Here is a 16,268-nt window from a genome sequence, read left to right as displayed (position 1 = left end):
AAAAGTAAACACACTAAATTAATTAATGAAACTAATTAAGTCTTCAAATCCACAGACATGACTAACATTGCACCAAATTGTATCAGTCTGATAATGATGTCTTGGTTTATGAATTTAAACAAGTGTGGGGATAACATGCACACAGCACATCATGTATATTGTATGGTAAACATTACCTATTTTTGATACTTTCTGGCTTCTCTTTGGCTTCCAGCAGACTTTCTTTTTGTGTCCTGCAATTCTTGTCATCCAGGGTGAATGGAGCTGAAACTCTTAGTTCTGGTTATATTTCCAAGGATGCTCAGTTGCATTTCATGTGTCATCCTGTAGTAAACCTCCAATTTTACCAAAGCAGCTACTGCTGCTGTCAGCTTTTATGTCTAGGTCACATTTGCTTTTACAGCTTCCTAACATCCCATACACATGCTGATACAAGTGGGAGTTGACTCACCAAGTTTGGCAAGCTCTCTTGTAATGCTGATGTCTGCATTTGTTGGCTTTAAGTAATTCCATGTCAATATCAGTGGGAGCGGGTGGGTTTTTTGATTTGTAAAATTCATTCTGGAGCTGTGGGCCTCCGTTGGTTTCAGCATAAGAATCAGCTCAGCTGGAATGTTCAAAGCAGTTGAAGTTTCCCTTATTCAAGTTTAAAACATAGGTTCAAAAGACCATAATGTGATCTTGGAATATGCATGGAGAATATATTTAAATACATTATTTATCTTGTGTACTTTTAACCAACCACATCCAGGAATTCAGTACTCTCAAGTCGTTTTACTTGTTCCAGAATGAAGTGTTTCCTTCCAAAATAGTAACAGTAGTAGTAGTAACATTTTCTTCCAAAGTAGTCAAGGGTATTTCATCCACAAGACCTCCACCAATTTCCTTACCTGATTTTGTGTGTTATCTAGAACAGTGTTTCCCAACCTTTTGGAGCCATGGCACATATTTCACATTAGAAAAATCACACAGCACACCACCAAAAAAAAATAAAAAAGTATAAAAAGTATAGCAGAACTGGCTCAGTTTGTCCCCAGTATACCTTTTTTGATTTCTTCTGACCAATACTCATGCCAGGGCCTTCATCTGGGTTTGTTGGCTTCATCGGGTGATGGTCTCCAGCTCGGACTGGCATAGTTTGCAGCCAAGTCTGAAGCTATGGTCCTCAGCTGGAAAAGGGTGGAGTGCCCCCTCTGGGTCAAGTACGAGTTCCTGCCCCAAGTGGAGGAGTTTAAGTATCTTGGGGTCTTGTTCATGAGTAACAGGAGAAGAGAGCGGGAGATCAACAGACAGATTGATGCTGCGGCTGCAGTGATATGGACACTGTACCGGTCCATTGTGGTGAAGAGAGAGCTGAGTGTAAAAGTGAAGCTCTCAATTTATCAGTCAATCAACATCCCTACCGTCAAAAGTTCGGCCATCTGGGACAGCCTGAGAGTAGAGCCGCTGCTCCTCCACATCGAAAGGAGCCAGTTGAGGTGATTCAGGCATCTGACAAGGATGCCATCTGTGCACCTCCTGGGTGAGGTGTTCAGAGCATGTCCCACTGGGAAGAGGCCCTGGGGCAGACCCAGGACATGCTGAACAGATTTTATCTTTCGACGGGCCTGGGAATGCATTAGTGTTCCCCCAGACAAGCGGAAGGATGTGGTTGGGAAGAGGGAGGCCTGGCTTCTCTGCTTAGGCTGCGACCCAGTCCCACATAAGCGGAAGAAGATGGATGGATGAATGGATACTTCCCACTTTTGTGTTTAACAAAAATAAATCTTTTAATTTAGAAATTTCCAACTATGGAAGATTTGCATATAATTAAAAACACTCATGGTCTTTATGATTATTATACTTGTTAGAAGAAGAAATTTTCATTTGGCAGTAGTAGAGCACAATTTTAATACTTCTTGCAGTCCTCAAAGCAAACTTTAGTTTTAGGAATGCCAAAGCCTTGTTCCCCTCTTTTTTGAGGGACAGGGATTTAGAAAAAAAAAAAGAATGATGAAAAGCCCACTTCACAGCTTATCCCAGCTACAAAAAAAGAAGACTTATCTTTTTTAGTAAGATTCCAATTTATGAAAGGCAGAACCTCACTGGCAGATGTGCTTTCCTTTTATCAAACTGACTTCTATTTGCTTGGGTTTATCTGCCAGCAGATATTCACGATGTGACAGAAATACATTTTACAACTGTAATGACAAGCAGGCTAAATCCTGCGACAGAGTAACAGTCAGCAATCCTTTGTAGATGGTGTGCAGACTGCAAACTTGCATATTAGTCAGGGTCAGATAACACTGAGCTCCACTTTCTCATAAACTGAAAACAAACACCCTCCTTCAGTTACAGAAAGCAGAAGGAATTTGGAAACCATGCTGTCACCAAATAGCTGACCTGTCAAGCTTTCTAGCTGATTTGTTCACGCCTTTCTCTTCAAGACAAGAATATGGTTTATTTTGCCAATCAGACCAGATGACACCTAAACTGTAACTAATACATCTAGGGTCAGCCATGTAGGCTTGGTATTGTGCCTTTTTTGTTCTCTGTATGTTTATCCGTATGGCAAATACTGCATACAAGTACGCAAGCCAAGACAGAAGCACAGTATATAATACTGAATATAACATATAACAATGTCTCTGGGCACTTTAGGTGTTAAAGTGAATATCAAAGCTTTGAAACAGCATGCTTGACTTATTTTTCTGATCTTCTTTTCAGACCTCATGTCTCTTGATGGTTCACAAGTTCTCTCATGCCTGTCTGTTCTTCTTGTGACCTTTTCAAAGTTATACATACAAAATGAAATTCTTTCCCTTCAGGAATGTACCATTTGAGAGCAATCCCATGACTTAGAAGACACTTTCCAGTGCTTTAAAGATTTTCAAATGCCCATTGAGATGTACTGTGTGTAATTTCTTTCCTATTTTTCCTTCTCACTGCTCTTCAGCTTCACTGTTTTTCTATAATCATTCTACACTTCAGCTCTCATGCTACATCTAATGTTGGGCCAAGATTTCAATTTTTTGTCTGACCTTTTCTCAGCTACATTCTCAAGGAAAGTGCAAATAGCAATGTGCTTCCAGGAGTTTAATTCTGGGTATGCTGCACTTCTGACACACACACACACACACACACACACACACACACACACACACACACACACACACACACACACAAAAAAGACGATCTCAATTCTTTAAGCGAATACCCTATCAACAATGTCATATTTTCTGAATGAACATAGCTATTAATTACAGGTACTGGACACTCACCTACCCAACGCTGGACCTTAAATGATTAATCTCTGCTGCCATCTCACCCAAAAACTGTGATGATAATTTGACTGTTTTACGTGACCAATGGCATTTTCATTGTGCAAATGCAGCTCAGATCATAAATAAACTTGTTAATTTTTGCCCTGCTGTTTGTGATGACAAATCACCCACCGTGTAAACATTGTCAACAGATGGCAAAATTACTCAAGCAAGGGTGTGCCTGGTACTTCTGGGAGGTGTAATGGCGGAGCTGCGTCTGGCAATGGGATGCTAAGTGATGCAGGGCTTCATTCTTCTTAGCTCACACTCAGCAAACAGCTTCATACATCATACTGGCGCCCCTCCTCAGACAGATGTGTGCAGAGGAAAAGACGGAACACACACGACTATTACCTCAGACAGATCTCACCCAAACAAAGCACACGATGGATATGCCACATTCCCCAGGCTTGACAGGCCCCAGCTATTACAGCCCCCCTGTAAATACAATGTGGGTATTTTGTAAATGTGAGTCAGGGGGTGTGTATGCCTCACTATCTTGGTCTTACATACCCAGATTTATCAATTCCTATTCATTTACTGTAACTGTTTTCATAAAGTCATCATTTGCAACTATCCACTTTTGTGATTAAGTGGCAGTTATACAACAGAGCTCACACTGTCAACAAGATCATGGTTGTACACACCAATTTCTTCCACGCATATTTCTCTTTCCTTCTTCACATCTTTGAAAGGAGATAAAAATGAGACACATGGCCTGATATTCAGACCACGTGTATGTGGCTTTCAGAGTAAATGGGTTCATTCTGTGTTAAGGTGCAATTACACTACTTTTTGCTCTCACTCATGCCTCATCCTGTTTACCTAAAGGCTCAAGAGTGATGTTGTGATAGTTATTAATTAAATGTTATAGGTTTTAATGGAAGCGCTTCTAAAAGAAAATAAAATGTCAACATCAATAAGGGAGACATCATTTTGAGGGATGATATCTTCTAGTTGCTTCTATTTAACATCTTCTTATCTTATATAAAACCCAACCCTGCCCTTCATTAAAAGCAAGTTGCTGGTAACATGGTGGATGTTAAAAGATTATGGTTCAATCATGTTTTGAGCAATAACTTGATTGAACCATAACCTTTACTAGATGCCCCAACATTTTTACACTTGTGAAAGGACATTGGGTCGATGCTTAACCCCTAAATGTGCCTGATCACCTTTTAAATTTAGTGAAGACAGGATGGGAGAAAATTGTGGTGGAGTCAACTGAAAAAGCAACAAAGTAGAGAACACGTCAGTGCCAACCCAGAAACATAAATAAACGAGACAAACTGAACACTGTGTGGGTCTGTCCACAGTGGTGCCAAAATCCTGATTGTCATGTTAGACCCACAACCGCCCAGCCGCTGTGCCTGCTGGCACAAATGCTAGCGGCGGTGGCAGCAGTGCATTGCCAAGGAACAGTGGTGCAAAAAGCACAGCTGGACGGGCTCCAGGCCCAGGCTGAGTGACAAACTTGTATGCTGGAGAAGCTGATCAAGGGTGCTGCCCTGCCGCCCTTCCCCTCTGTTTGTGGTGGCTATCACTGGATGGAGGAGAAAGTTGAACCCCAAGTTTTCCTGGAGGCTTTCCAGGCTACAGCTGACTGGGCACTGTCGCTGCTGCCACTGGTGTCAGGGGAGGCCCAGAGCCTGCCACCGGTGTCCTGAAGGAGCTTTGGCAACGGGCGCCAGGCTGTGTTGGATTGTCTGCAGCAGTCTGCAGTTTTTCAGCAGGCAGATGGCAGCGGTTGATTGGCCATTCACATGGGCCTTGAGGCTGCACAACGATTTGGTAAGATGGCTGCAGCCAGGGCCATGCGATGGGGAGGCGTGGATGCTGACACTGATCATGACGGAGCAGTACATGGAGGGGCTGCCTGGAGAGACAAGCACGTTGGGTCTGCTGCCAGCGGCTGGCGAGCAAAGAAGAGAGGGCCACAGCCAGCCACTCTGCAGGCCTCAGCCGATACCTGCACCGAGGAGCTTCCCGGTCTTGTCCCAGCAGAATGGTCACCACAGCTGTGTTTAACGAACCCATTTGTCACTGACCTGCCGCCCCAGGCCCCAGTGAAACCAGCCACTGCACCTGAGCCATGGGGGGTGGCACAGGAGTGCTGGAAGTGCGGGCAGCTGGGACACCTACGATAGGTATGGTCTTAAGAGGGTATAAGCCAGGTTTTGGTGGACACAGGCTGCACGCAGACCCTCATTCATTAAACCCTGGTTTGCCCTGGGGCATTGTTGGAGGCAGAGTGTGAGGAGGTTAAGTGTGTTCACGGGGATATTCACAAATACCCTATTGTGCCACAGTTTAAAAGAGCTGTATGAATTATTGGGCGTCAAATCTGTTCAAACCAACGTCTACCACCCTCAGTGTGACGGGTTGGTGGAGCAGCTGAATAAGACTTTAAAGTCCATGATTCGTAAGTTCATTCACGAGGATGAACGCAATTGAGATTGCTGGATGGACCCTCTGCTGTTTGCAGTGCAGGAGGTACCCCAGGTCGCCATTTTCCCTTTGAGTTCGGTAGAAGGCCGAGGGGGGCGTTGGACCTAATTAAAGAAAACTGGGAGGAAGGTTCCAAACCTGGCGAAAATTGAGGTTAAGCATGGCCTGGACCTGAGAGATGTCTTGACAAACCAATATTGAAGGATTTTTCTTACTATTATAAACACCAGCATAATATCTGGTGTAGTCCCTGTTAATTTTATGCATGCAGTAGTACAACCCGAGCTTAAGAAACCCACCATGGACCACACTGTATTGGATAACTACAGGCCTATCTCCAAGCTGCCTTTCTGTCTAAAATCCTGGAGAAAATTGTATTTTCCCAATTGATTGATTTTTTAAATGAGAATGGTATCCTGGAAGTCTTCCAATCAGGTTTTAAAAACCTTCATAGCCCTGAATCAGCACTTTTAAAAGTTTTTAATGATATCTTTATTAATTGTGATTCTGGTAATCTTGTTGTTCTTGTCCTCCTTGACCTAACAACTGCTTTTGATACTGTACACCACCTTGCACCATTTGTGGTACTGCTTTGAATTGGTTTAGGTCTTATCTTTCTGACAGAACTTTTAGTGTTAACTTTTTAGGGTATGAGACCTTTTCCGCTGCTCTTAAGTTTGGGGTCCACAGGGCTCAACACTAGGACCTCTGCTTTTTTCGTTATATTTACAGCCCTTGAGAACCATCATTAGAAGGCATGGAATATTGTTCCACTGTTATGCCAACGACTGCCAGATTTATCTGCCTGGTTACTTGGGTTTTATTTGACATTCAGATTGAAATGAATCTTTTGTTTTTTGTCATGTCGAATGTACAGCACTTTGTTTTCAGCTATAGTGTCTAAAAGTTCTATATACATTGCTTGCTTGGTTGCTTTTGTTTAAACAGGTGCCTCAGGCATTTCCCAGTGATTACTCAAAAGTTTCTCATATTGTTTGCTTATTAAGAGATTGCATTCTGCATCCATTCTGTCTTTTTCCAAGTTTACTAGTGATTTCAAAACTGTGCTCCATCATCCTCTGTGCACCACCAAGACAGCCCATCAGCTGTGCTAAGGGAAAAAGTCCATGGCAGAATTTAAGTTTTGAGTTAGTCCACAGAGACAAAATGGAAGGAGAAAGCACTGACTGGACCAGTTCTGGTACTGCTTGTCACACTGTTTACATTCCGTAACACGTACAGCATCTGCGGCGCCTCTAGAATCCAATGATTTGTTTAATTCCCACAGAATAAAACAAATCATAGCTCAGCTGTGCAGTTTCCAATGTTTTTCCACTCTGCCCTAATTACCCTCCTTTGTATATGTCATTCCAGTCTCAGATTGTCTGTTTACCCCTATCTTCTGTGTTCTTACTTCTTGGCTGAAAGTCGTTTTGGATTTTGAAACTTTCTGAATTGGACCTCAATATAGTGCTAGTTTTTGTTACTTCATCCTGCTTCCAAGTCCTGCTTTATGCTTCAAATCTTGACAATATGTCTATATGGTTATATTTGTGGAACTAACTTTTTCAGTGGGTTCGGAAGTACAGGGCAAGGTCCTTTGACTTTAAGACGCTGGATTGCAATTAATTAACCCTAAGAACAAACACAAAAAGAGTTTACGTTTTAAAAATTTAATGCAAAAAATAAATTGTGATCTACCTGAATATTGAATGACATATTTAAATGTGGTCCTGTAATTCAACACAGACAGCAATAATAAGTTGTTTAATAGAATTACATAATGCATGTTTTGGAGTGAGTTCAAAAAGATATCTTGGGTCAAAAAAGGGCTTAGAGGAAAGGGTACCTGCTAGCAGAATGAACTAATAAGGTTGAAACTGAAAGTTTGAAACCTGGTTATAATGTCAAATAACATTCGGTTTATATAAAAAGATGCAAATTATATTAGTAAATATACTTTAAATTCAGGAAACTGGCTACTAAAAACTGAAATTTGTAATCTTAGTTATTTGTCTGTGAAGGTTCTCAGTCATCCAGGTCATCGTAGTCTAAGGAGCTTGCAAAGAAAAGCGTCTGGACTTCTTTAAGTTACTTGAAGACGTTTCACCTCTCATCCGAGAAGCTTCTTCAGTTCTAAGGTCAAATGGTGGAGAGTCCCAGATATAAACCTAGTGGGAGTTTCCCCCCACAGAGGGACAAAAGGACCCCCTGATGATCCTCTAATCACCTGAGCCAAGGTGTGAAAATGGGTGTAGGTCACAATCAGCCAGGGTTTTGGGTGAGCTCATTGTGAAACCTGGCCCCACCTTATCATGCGAATTCCTGAGGTCAGATGGCCCAGGATGTGAGTGGGCGTTAAGGCGTCTGAGGAGGGAACTCAAAACTGGATTATAGATGGCAGACAGTTGGTGTCGTAAACCACCGCCTCATAGATGGCTTCTTTCACTCCTCTTTTAAACCATCTGTCCTCTCTGTCCAAAATGTGAACATTGGCATCCTCGAAAGAGTGTCCTTTATCCTTAAGATGCAGATGGACTGCTGAGTCTTGTCCTGTGGAGGTGGCTCTTCTATGTTGTGCCATGCGCTTGTGAAGTGGCTGTTTGGTCTCTCCAATGTAGAGGTCTGGGCATTCCTCGCTACACTGTACAGCATACACCACATTGTTAAGTTTGTGTTTTGGAGTTTTGTCTTTCTGGTAAACCAGTTTCTGTCTGAGCGTGTTGCTGAGTCTGAAATGCACCGGGATGTCATGCTTGGAGAAAACCCTCCTGAGTTTTTCTGATACACCGGCTACATAGGGGATGACAATGTTGTTGCGTCTGTCCTTCTTATCCTCCCTCGCTGGTGTCTGATCTTCTTTTCTGTGCCTCTTTGCTGACTTTAAGAACGCCCATTTAGGATAGCCGCACGTTTTGAGTGCTTCCTTTACATGTGTGTGTTCCTTCTTTTTTCCTTCAGGCTTAGAGGGAACATGTTCTGCCCGGTGGTGTAGGGTCCTAATTACTCCATGTTTGTGTTCCAGAGGGTGATGGGAGTCAAAGAGGAGGTACTGGTCCGTGTGTGTGGGCTTCCGGTAAACTTCGATGTTCAGGTTGCCATTGTCTTCAATGTGCACAGCGCAGTCCAGGAAAGGCAAACAGTTGTCCTTTGTGTCTTCCCTGGTGAACCTGATGTTTTTATCCACAGCGTTAATGTGCGCAGTGAAGGATTCCACTTCTTGTGTCTTGATTAGTGATGGTAAATTTAATTATTTTTACTGAATCACGTTTTAATAAGTCACTCACCAAAGTGAATCGAATTTTTTGAGTCATTTGATTCACTGAGTCAGTTGACCAGAGAGTGCAAAAAATTTACATTTTCACTCAAACTTAATTTGTTTCTCTTTTCATGTAAATCCCACTGCTAAGATGAATGATTCAAAAACATTTCAAAAATTAAGCAATTTCCTATCAAAATTGCTTAATAAACATTTATTTTGTTTATTTTTATTTTATTAGTATTTTCCTTAAATGTGTCAAATATATATTTTCTCATCTAAATGTCCACTGAGCTGTGATTCAGGGGGCGGTAATGCGCCTTAACATTGGTTGCCAACCAAGGAGAAGAAGAAGCTGTGAGCCAGGAGGGAGGGGGTGAGTGAGCGAGTGAGTGAGTGATTCGTTCGCTCGCTCTATGATTCAGCACAGGAGGGAGGGGGTTAGTGAGTGAGTGAGTGATTTGTTCGCTCTATGATTCAGCACAGGAAGGGAGGGGGTGAGTAGCTCAAATGTGTTGTTAGCATGTTAGCAGAGCGATGCTACTGTGAACCGTGGAGCTATTTTCTTGATGTGAGCTTCTACTCGGGGTTTTTTCTTCCAGTTCAGAGCAGAAATGCTTTTGTTAAGAAACTGGCTGTTGTTTTTTCCCCCCCGCAATTTTAATTCTAAGCTAGATATATTTCTACTAAGCGAATTAGTTTGCTAACAGAAACAGGGATGAGTCAGTGAGTCAGTTGGACTTGTGAATCATGATTCACGAGTCAGTAAAGTGATTCTCGAGTATTGAACGATTCATTCATGAATCGAACATCACTAGTCTTGATTTTGACCCAGGTGTCGTCTACATATCTGTACCAGTGGCTGGGTAGTCTTCCTTTGAAAGAGCCAAGAGCCTTCCTTTCCACATTCTCCACGTAAAGGTTGGCTGCAATAGGTGACACGGGGGAGCCCATGGCACAGCCATGTTTTTGTCTGTAAAAGCCTTCGTTGTATTTGAAATATGTAGTGGTGAGGCAGAGGTCTTACAGTGTGCAAATCTGATCGGGTGTGAAGTTGGTCCTGTCCTCCAAGGAGCTGTCTTCTTGTAGTCGTTTTCTGACAGTTTCCACTGCCTCCGTGGTGGGTATGCAAGTGAAGAGAGAGACTACATCAAAGGACACCATGGTTTCATCTGGATCCAGGGTAAGTTTCAGGACCTTGTCAGTGAATTTTAGTTATTGGTTTTTCTTTTCATGCTAACTCTACCTCTCATTAGCCATATACTTCTGTGCCTTGATGAAAACCTCTGTACACTTTACCAAATAAATGAAGGATGCAGCCTAATCATTTGGCTAGTAATATGTAATGTTAATCTTTTCAGTATTGCCAATTTAGAGTTTCCCCATATAATAGCGCCAGCTAAGCTCCTGCAAACTCCTTACCTTGCTGTTCTTTTCAGCAAGCTGCAGGGACTGAAGGGCTTTTCATTCATCTGTACCTGCTCGCTGATGTGGCTGTTCTGGCTTTTTCATCTTTCTCCATTTCTGCTTGGAGGGATTTCATTTTTGCCCATTCCTTCTCAGGGCTTATTTCAATATACTGTGTTGTTTATACAGTGAAAAGTCTATGGAGACAAACGGCATTAAACCACATGAAAAACACAAAATGGATATGTTGTCATGAATGCAAAATGTTCTTTAAAAAATTAATAGTAGCTTGCAATTTATATGCCAAGTCACGATATCACATTGTGTTGTATCCTGTCTGTCAAGGTTGTATGAACAAGCGGGACTCAATTACAGGATCGAGGTCAGAGTTCAGTGCATTTAATCACAGTGAACTTTTAATATCTAAATGAACATCAGTCTCCCTTCAGCCTCTTCACAGAATCCAAACAATTTCAAATCCCAGTGTTTTCTGGTAAATCTGAGCACAGGAAAAGCAAGTAAGAAACTGTTTCTCAGGTGAGGGGAAAACATTCACAACGGTGAGGAACTAGGAAACACTAACTGCTGCAGTGTAATGATCCAGCCAAGAAGCCGTTATAACAAGGTCATCAGAGGCAGTCGTGTGATTTTTGACACATATGCGGAAACCAGAAGCTGGGAATTTGGGCTGCATCCTGCCAATGCATCAAAACCAGCACACTAAACACACACATGCATGCACTCAAACTGGGATATGGGAGAAAAGAGGCGGGACGCAAAACCAGGGAGACAAACACAAAATGAAAAGTCGCATCAGGAAGACTGAGGGACCATGAAACTGCCACTTGTCCTATTTGAGGGTAGACTTATATTCTGATTTGGATTATGTCACTCACACCAAAGTGTTTGTTTTTTCTATAATATGTTCCTACGATTTAAAACAATTATGTATTTTATTGTTTAAGTTGAAAATAATGCATAACTCTAGCTGCATAAATAGGAACATCGGCTGTCAAACTCCTAAAGTTTGCAGATGACACCACTGTCATTGGCCTCATTCAAGATGGTGATGAGTCTGCATACCGGCAGGAAGTTGAGCGGCTGGTACTCTGGTGCAGTCAGCACAATCTGGAGCTGAACACTCTTAAGACTGTAGAGATGACAGTGGACTTCAGGAGACATCCCTCAACTCTGCTCCCCCTCACCATATCAGACAGCCCTGTGTCGACTGTGAAGATCTTCAAGTTCCTGGGTACAACCATCTCCCAGGACCTGAAGTGGGAGACCAACATCAACTCCATCCTCAAAAAGACCCAGCAGAGAATGTACTTCCTGAGACAACTGGGGAAGTACAGTCTTCCACAGGAGCTGCTGATCCAGTTCTACACTGCGGTCATTGAGTCTGTCCTGTGCTCCTCCATCACAGTCTGGTATGGAGCAGCCACTAAACAGGACAGGAGCAGACTGCAGCGGACTGTACGGGCAGCAGAAAGGATCATCGGCGCCCCCCTGCCCTCCATCCAGGATCTGTACCTCTCAAGAACCAGGAAACGGGCAGGGAAAATCATCGCAGACCCCTCACACCCTGGACACAGACTTTTTGATAAGATAAGATAAGATAAGATAAGATAACCTTTATTAGTCCCACACGTGGGAAATTTGTTTTGTCACAGCAGGAAGTGGACAGTGCAAAAGTTATGAGGCAAAAATTAGAATACAATAAGAATAAATACAGTACACAACTGTACAGAATAGAATAAAATAAAATACTATATACAGTAGAATAAAATAAATATACAATAAGATAAAAATAGAATACAAATACAAATACTATATACAACTGAGTAAAAATACAACGATGACAGAAAGGATTATTGCACTTAGTATTATTGCATATGTATGGATGTGTGTGCTTGATCAGTTAAAGTCTTTATTATGGAGTCTGACAGCAGTGGGGAGGAAAGACCTGCGAAATCTCTCCGTCCCACACCGTGGGTGCCGCAGTCTCCCACTGAAGGAGCTGCTCAGTGCTGTCACAGTCTGCTGCATGGGGTGGGAGATGTTGTCCAACAGGGATGACAGCTTAGCCGCCGTTCTCCTGTCACTCACCACCTCCACTGGGTCCAGAGGGCATCCTAGAACAGAGCTGATCTGCTGCCCTCTGGCAGACGGTACAGAAGCCTGCAGACCAGGACCACCCGACACAGGAACAGTTTCTTTCCCCTCGCCATCTCCCTTCTTAATAGTTGACCTGTCACACTGCTCCCACTGCCAGACTGCAACTGCACCTTATGTACATTTTGTAGTATTCATTCCACCTCATTCATTTCTGTATTTTATGTATAGTTTAGATTCGTTATTTATAGTTGGTTTACACAGCTTTGTGTATGTATGTGTAATGTGTATATATAGACGTGTGTGTGTGTGTGTGTGTGTGTGTGTGTGTGTGTGTGTGTGTGTGTGTGAGATTTACATTGCTGTGCTTGAGAGCCACCATCTACCGGAACCAAATTCCCTGTATGTGTCTGCACATATACTTGGCCAATAAACACGATTCTGATTCTGATCAAAGATGAGTGGTGTGAGTGTGTGTGTGTGTGTGTGTATAAAATAATGAATAAGAGAAATACTGACATTGTAGTTGAGATATTGTAAATGCTTTTTACAGTACTGTATTTTTATTAATATCTCTAATATTTCTCTGATTTTCATTTACAGTGAAATTATTGTAAAAACTTTTTTATAGTAACTTACTGGCCTCCAGCTGCCAGTAAGTTGTGATGTCCCATACTGTAGACAACATGGGAAATTATGGCACACCAAACTTTAACCAAATGGAAAATTGACAGCAACTGAACAAGGCAACAAAGAAACAAACAGAAACAACAACAGGCATTGATTGCATTGATTTATGTTACCAGTGCACCCACAACCAGTGTTGGTCAAGTTACTTGAAAAAAGTCATCAGTAACTAATTACTGATTACTTCCCCCAAAAAGTAATCCCGTTACTTTACTGATTACTTATTTTCAAAAGTAATCAATTACTTAGTTATTTAGTTACTTTTTAAAAACACGATTTACAACCTGAACAGGTGATAAAGTGATAGATCTTTCAGCCTAATTCTACTTTTTCTACATAATCCATCATACAAAATGTAATCAAATGGAAAAGTCCCTTTTTAAAACTTGTTTTATCAGTTTTAATCTTTTAACTTTATGCATCAAGCAAAAATGAACTTATATGCAACATTCACTGACTGGAAGAAATTTGTTTAATATTTAAACCTATTTTCTGCACATTCCAGCACATAAAATATATATATTTTTTGTGTTAACACTCACTCTTTCAAATAGATGCAGAAAATAAATAAAGTCAAAGACTCAGCGGCCCTTTTTCTCTATTTTCACCTGTAAAGCAGGAGTGGGACAGGCGGAGGTTTACCCTGGTGCAGGTGTGACGCAGCGGTCAGTGGAAGAATATGGGCAGAAATCTGTGCCATCAGAAACTGAATTTGAATAAGTTCAATTTGAATTTGAATTGCTCAGATTGAATCTGAATTGTAACTTGAATAAATGCTTTTGAAAACTGAATTTGAATTAGTCTAATTTGAAATTGAATTTATGGTTTGAAAATGATCATCACTAAATTGAAATTGAATTTATATTTTGAAAATGAATTGATTTGCTTTGAAACTGCATTTTATCCTTTAAAAATTCAGCTCTCGAATAATTTCAGTTTCACTTCTCACCATTCAGTTTCAGTTCTACAATTCAATTTCAGTTCCAAAATTCAGTTTTTTGGAACTTACATCCGGTTCCGGTTCAAGCGCAGATTAATAGAACTACGTTTTACTAGCGGACCGAAAGTGTTACCGACGGGAATCTACAGCGTCTTGAGCTGAATTAAGACTTCAGAAGTCATTCGTCATGTCGAATGACCAGCGGATAAACTCTCAGGTTGGTAATAAATGTATTACATGTATAAGAACAAGCGTCATGTTAACAAAAGGTAGCCGTAAGGTAACTGTTATGCTTATTGTAGCTGTTAGCTAAAAACGCTAATTTAGCGTAGTTTGCCCTGAATTCAGCTTTGACAACAAATATGATCGGCTGTTTCTAGTAGAATTCCAAAGTTGTCATCTTGTACCCTCTCAGAGTGCCCCTCTGTATGCTTGCAGAGACCCCTACAGTAGGGAAACATGCAAAACGGTGTCCAAACCTTTGTGTTTTAGCTTTATTTATGTCTTACACAGCATCCCAACTCTTTAGCTAACTTAATAACTTTAGCTAAAGTGAATAGTTAGTCTAATTCATTAGTGCAGCATTACTGGATCACCTCTGTTTGAAGTGATATAATATGATATACAACTATCACTGTGTTTAACTACCATAATAATTCTTAGGGTACTGAGTGCATGCTTAATTAGATATATTTTTTAAACATGCTGCTCCATTACTATGTTTGACAGGCTGAAGTTGTCGGGTCACCTCCTAAATCGACCATCTTTTACAGGTGTTTTGTGCCAGAAATGGAGTGTCCACTGAAGACTGAAGATACTGAATCTCTACGCCTTGCCATTGATCCCTATTGTGCCTTCATCTAGACAAGAGACATTAACTTAACCACTCTCATATGCTCTGTACCTACATCACATTCCCTGACAGTCGTAGCTTGGCTCATCTGAGGGTGAAATTATAAGAATGTGTTATTTTGCAAAGTGCTCTCTAGTGTTCCTAAATAAAATATGGCATTGAGGTCATTTCTTTTGAATTAATCCCTTCTTCTGAAATATAAGAACCTCTTCTGGTTTTAATGGCACTTTGGATTTCCTGACTTTCTGTTCCACTTCCAAACCCAAATAGATGCTGACAAGCTGACACAGTAACATGGAAGAGGGAAAGACGTTGGAAAGGACTACTACAAATAAACCTAATGCCTAACCATGAAAAGTGTAAAATAAGAACAACAATAATAATAATAATAAAGATAAAAGATGAAGTAACAAGTTTTTAGTTTATTCCAAATGATCATCCAGATGTCTGTGACATGTGATGACAAACACCATAATGGAAGGCCTTAGTCATCACATGCTTAAACTCATATATTTTTGCATATGCTGAACAGGCAGTCAGACATGCTGTAACTGTGGGGTAGAAAACAGCATGAACACCATACGGCAGGGGTCTCAAACTCCAGTCCTCGAGGGCATGGAAAAGTTGCATGACTCCAGTCCACCCTTGAGGACTGGAGTTTGAGACCCCTGTCATATGGAATATGACAGGTGTGGTTGAACTGCATGAAGACTCTGAAGTTTGTCTTCTCTTCTGGCAGGACAGGAATGTGGCCTTGTCCTGTGAGCCACAGTAAGGATGTACTTAGAGTAGAACTGGACTGTCACCGGCCTCAGGCTCTTCATCCTTTTCAAAGACAAAGCAGTCATTTAGATAAAATATTAGATATTGTTTACCTGTAAATGCACAAAGAGAATTTAGAAATGTAATTATTGTCAAGAGTGAACAAGCACTGATAGTGTAATCTACAGCTGTGGCCAAACGTTTAGAGAATGAGAAGTGTTGTTTGCTTATTTACAAAGTTTGCTGTTTCAGTGATAGTTGTATATCATATTATATCACTTCAAACAGAGGTGATCCAGTAATGCTGCACTAATGAATTAGACTAACTATTCACTTTAGCTAAAGTTATTAAGTCAGCTAAAGAGTTGGGATGCTGTGTAAGACATAAATAAAGCTAAAACACAAAGGTTTGGACACCGTTTTGCATGTTTCCCTACTGTAGGGGTCTCTGCAAGCATACAGAGGGGCACTCTGAGAGGGTCCAAGATGACAGCT

The 16,268-nt window shown here is 41.3% G+C and overlaps 1 long non-coding RNA gene across 1 annotated transcript; it reads left to right on the top strand.

Moving 5' to 3' along the window:
- The first annotated feature begins 14,005 nt into the window (after window positions 1–14,005).
- LOC146701160 (uncharacterized) lies at window positions 14,006–15,178 on the top strand. The gene is made up of 2 exons (XR_014922355.1): window positions 14,006–14,375; window positions 14,932–15,178. It is a non-coding gene; the product is annotated as an uncharacterized LOC146701160 (long non-coding RNA).
- Window positions 15,179–16,268: the final 1,090 nt, after the last annotated feature.

Source organism: Copadichromis virginalis, linkage group LG9 (assembly GCF_057382275.1).
Source record: "Copadichromis virginalis isolate Kocher_CV1m ecotype Utaka linkage group LG9, C_Virginalis_male_GT1.1, whole genome shotgun sequence".
Classification (NCBI taxonomy): domain Eukaryota; kingdom Metazoa; phylum Chordata; class Actinopteri; order Cichliformes; family Cichlidae; genus Copadichromis; species Copadichromis virginalis.
Note: the sequence above shows the minus strand (reverse complement) of the source record. Positions and strands in the feature narration are given on the sequence as shown.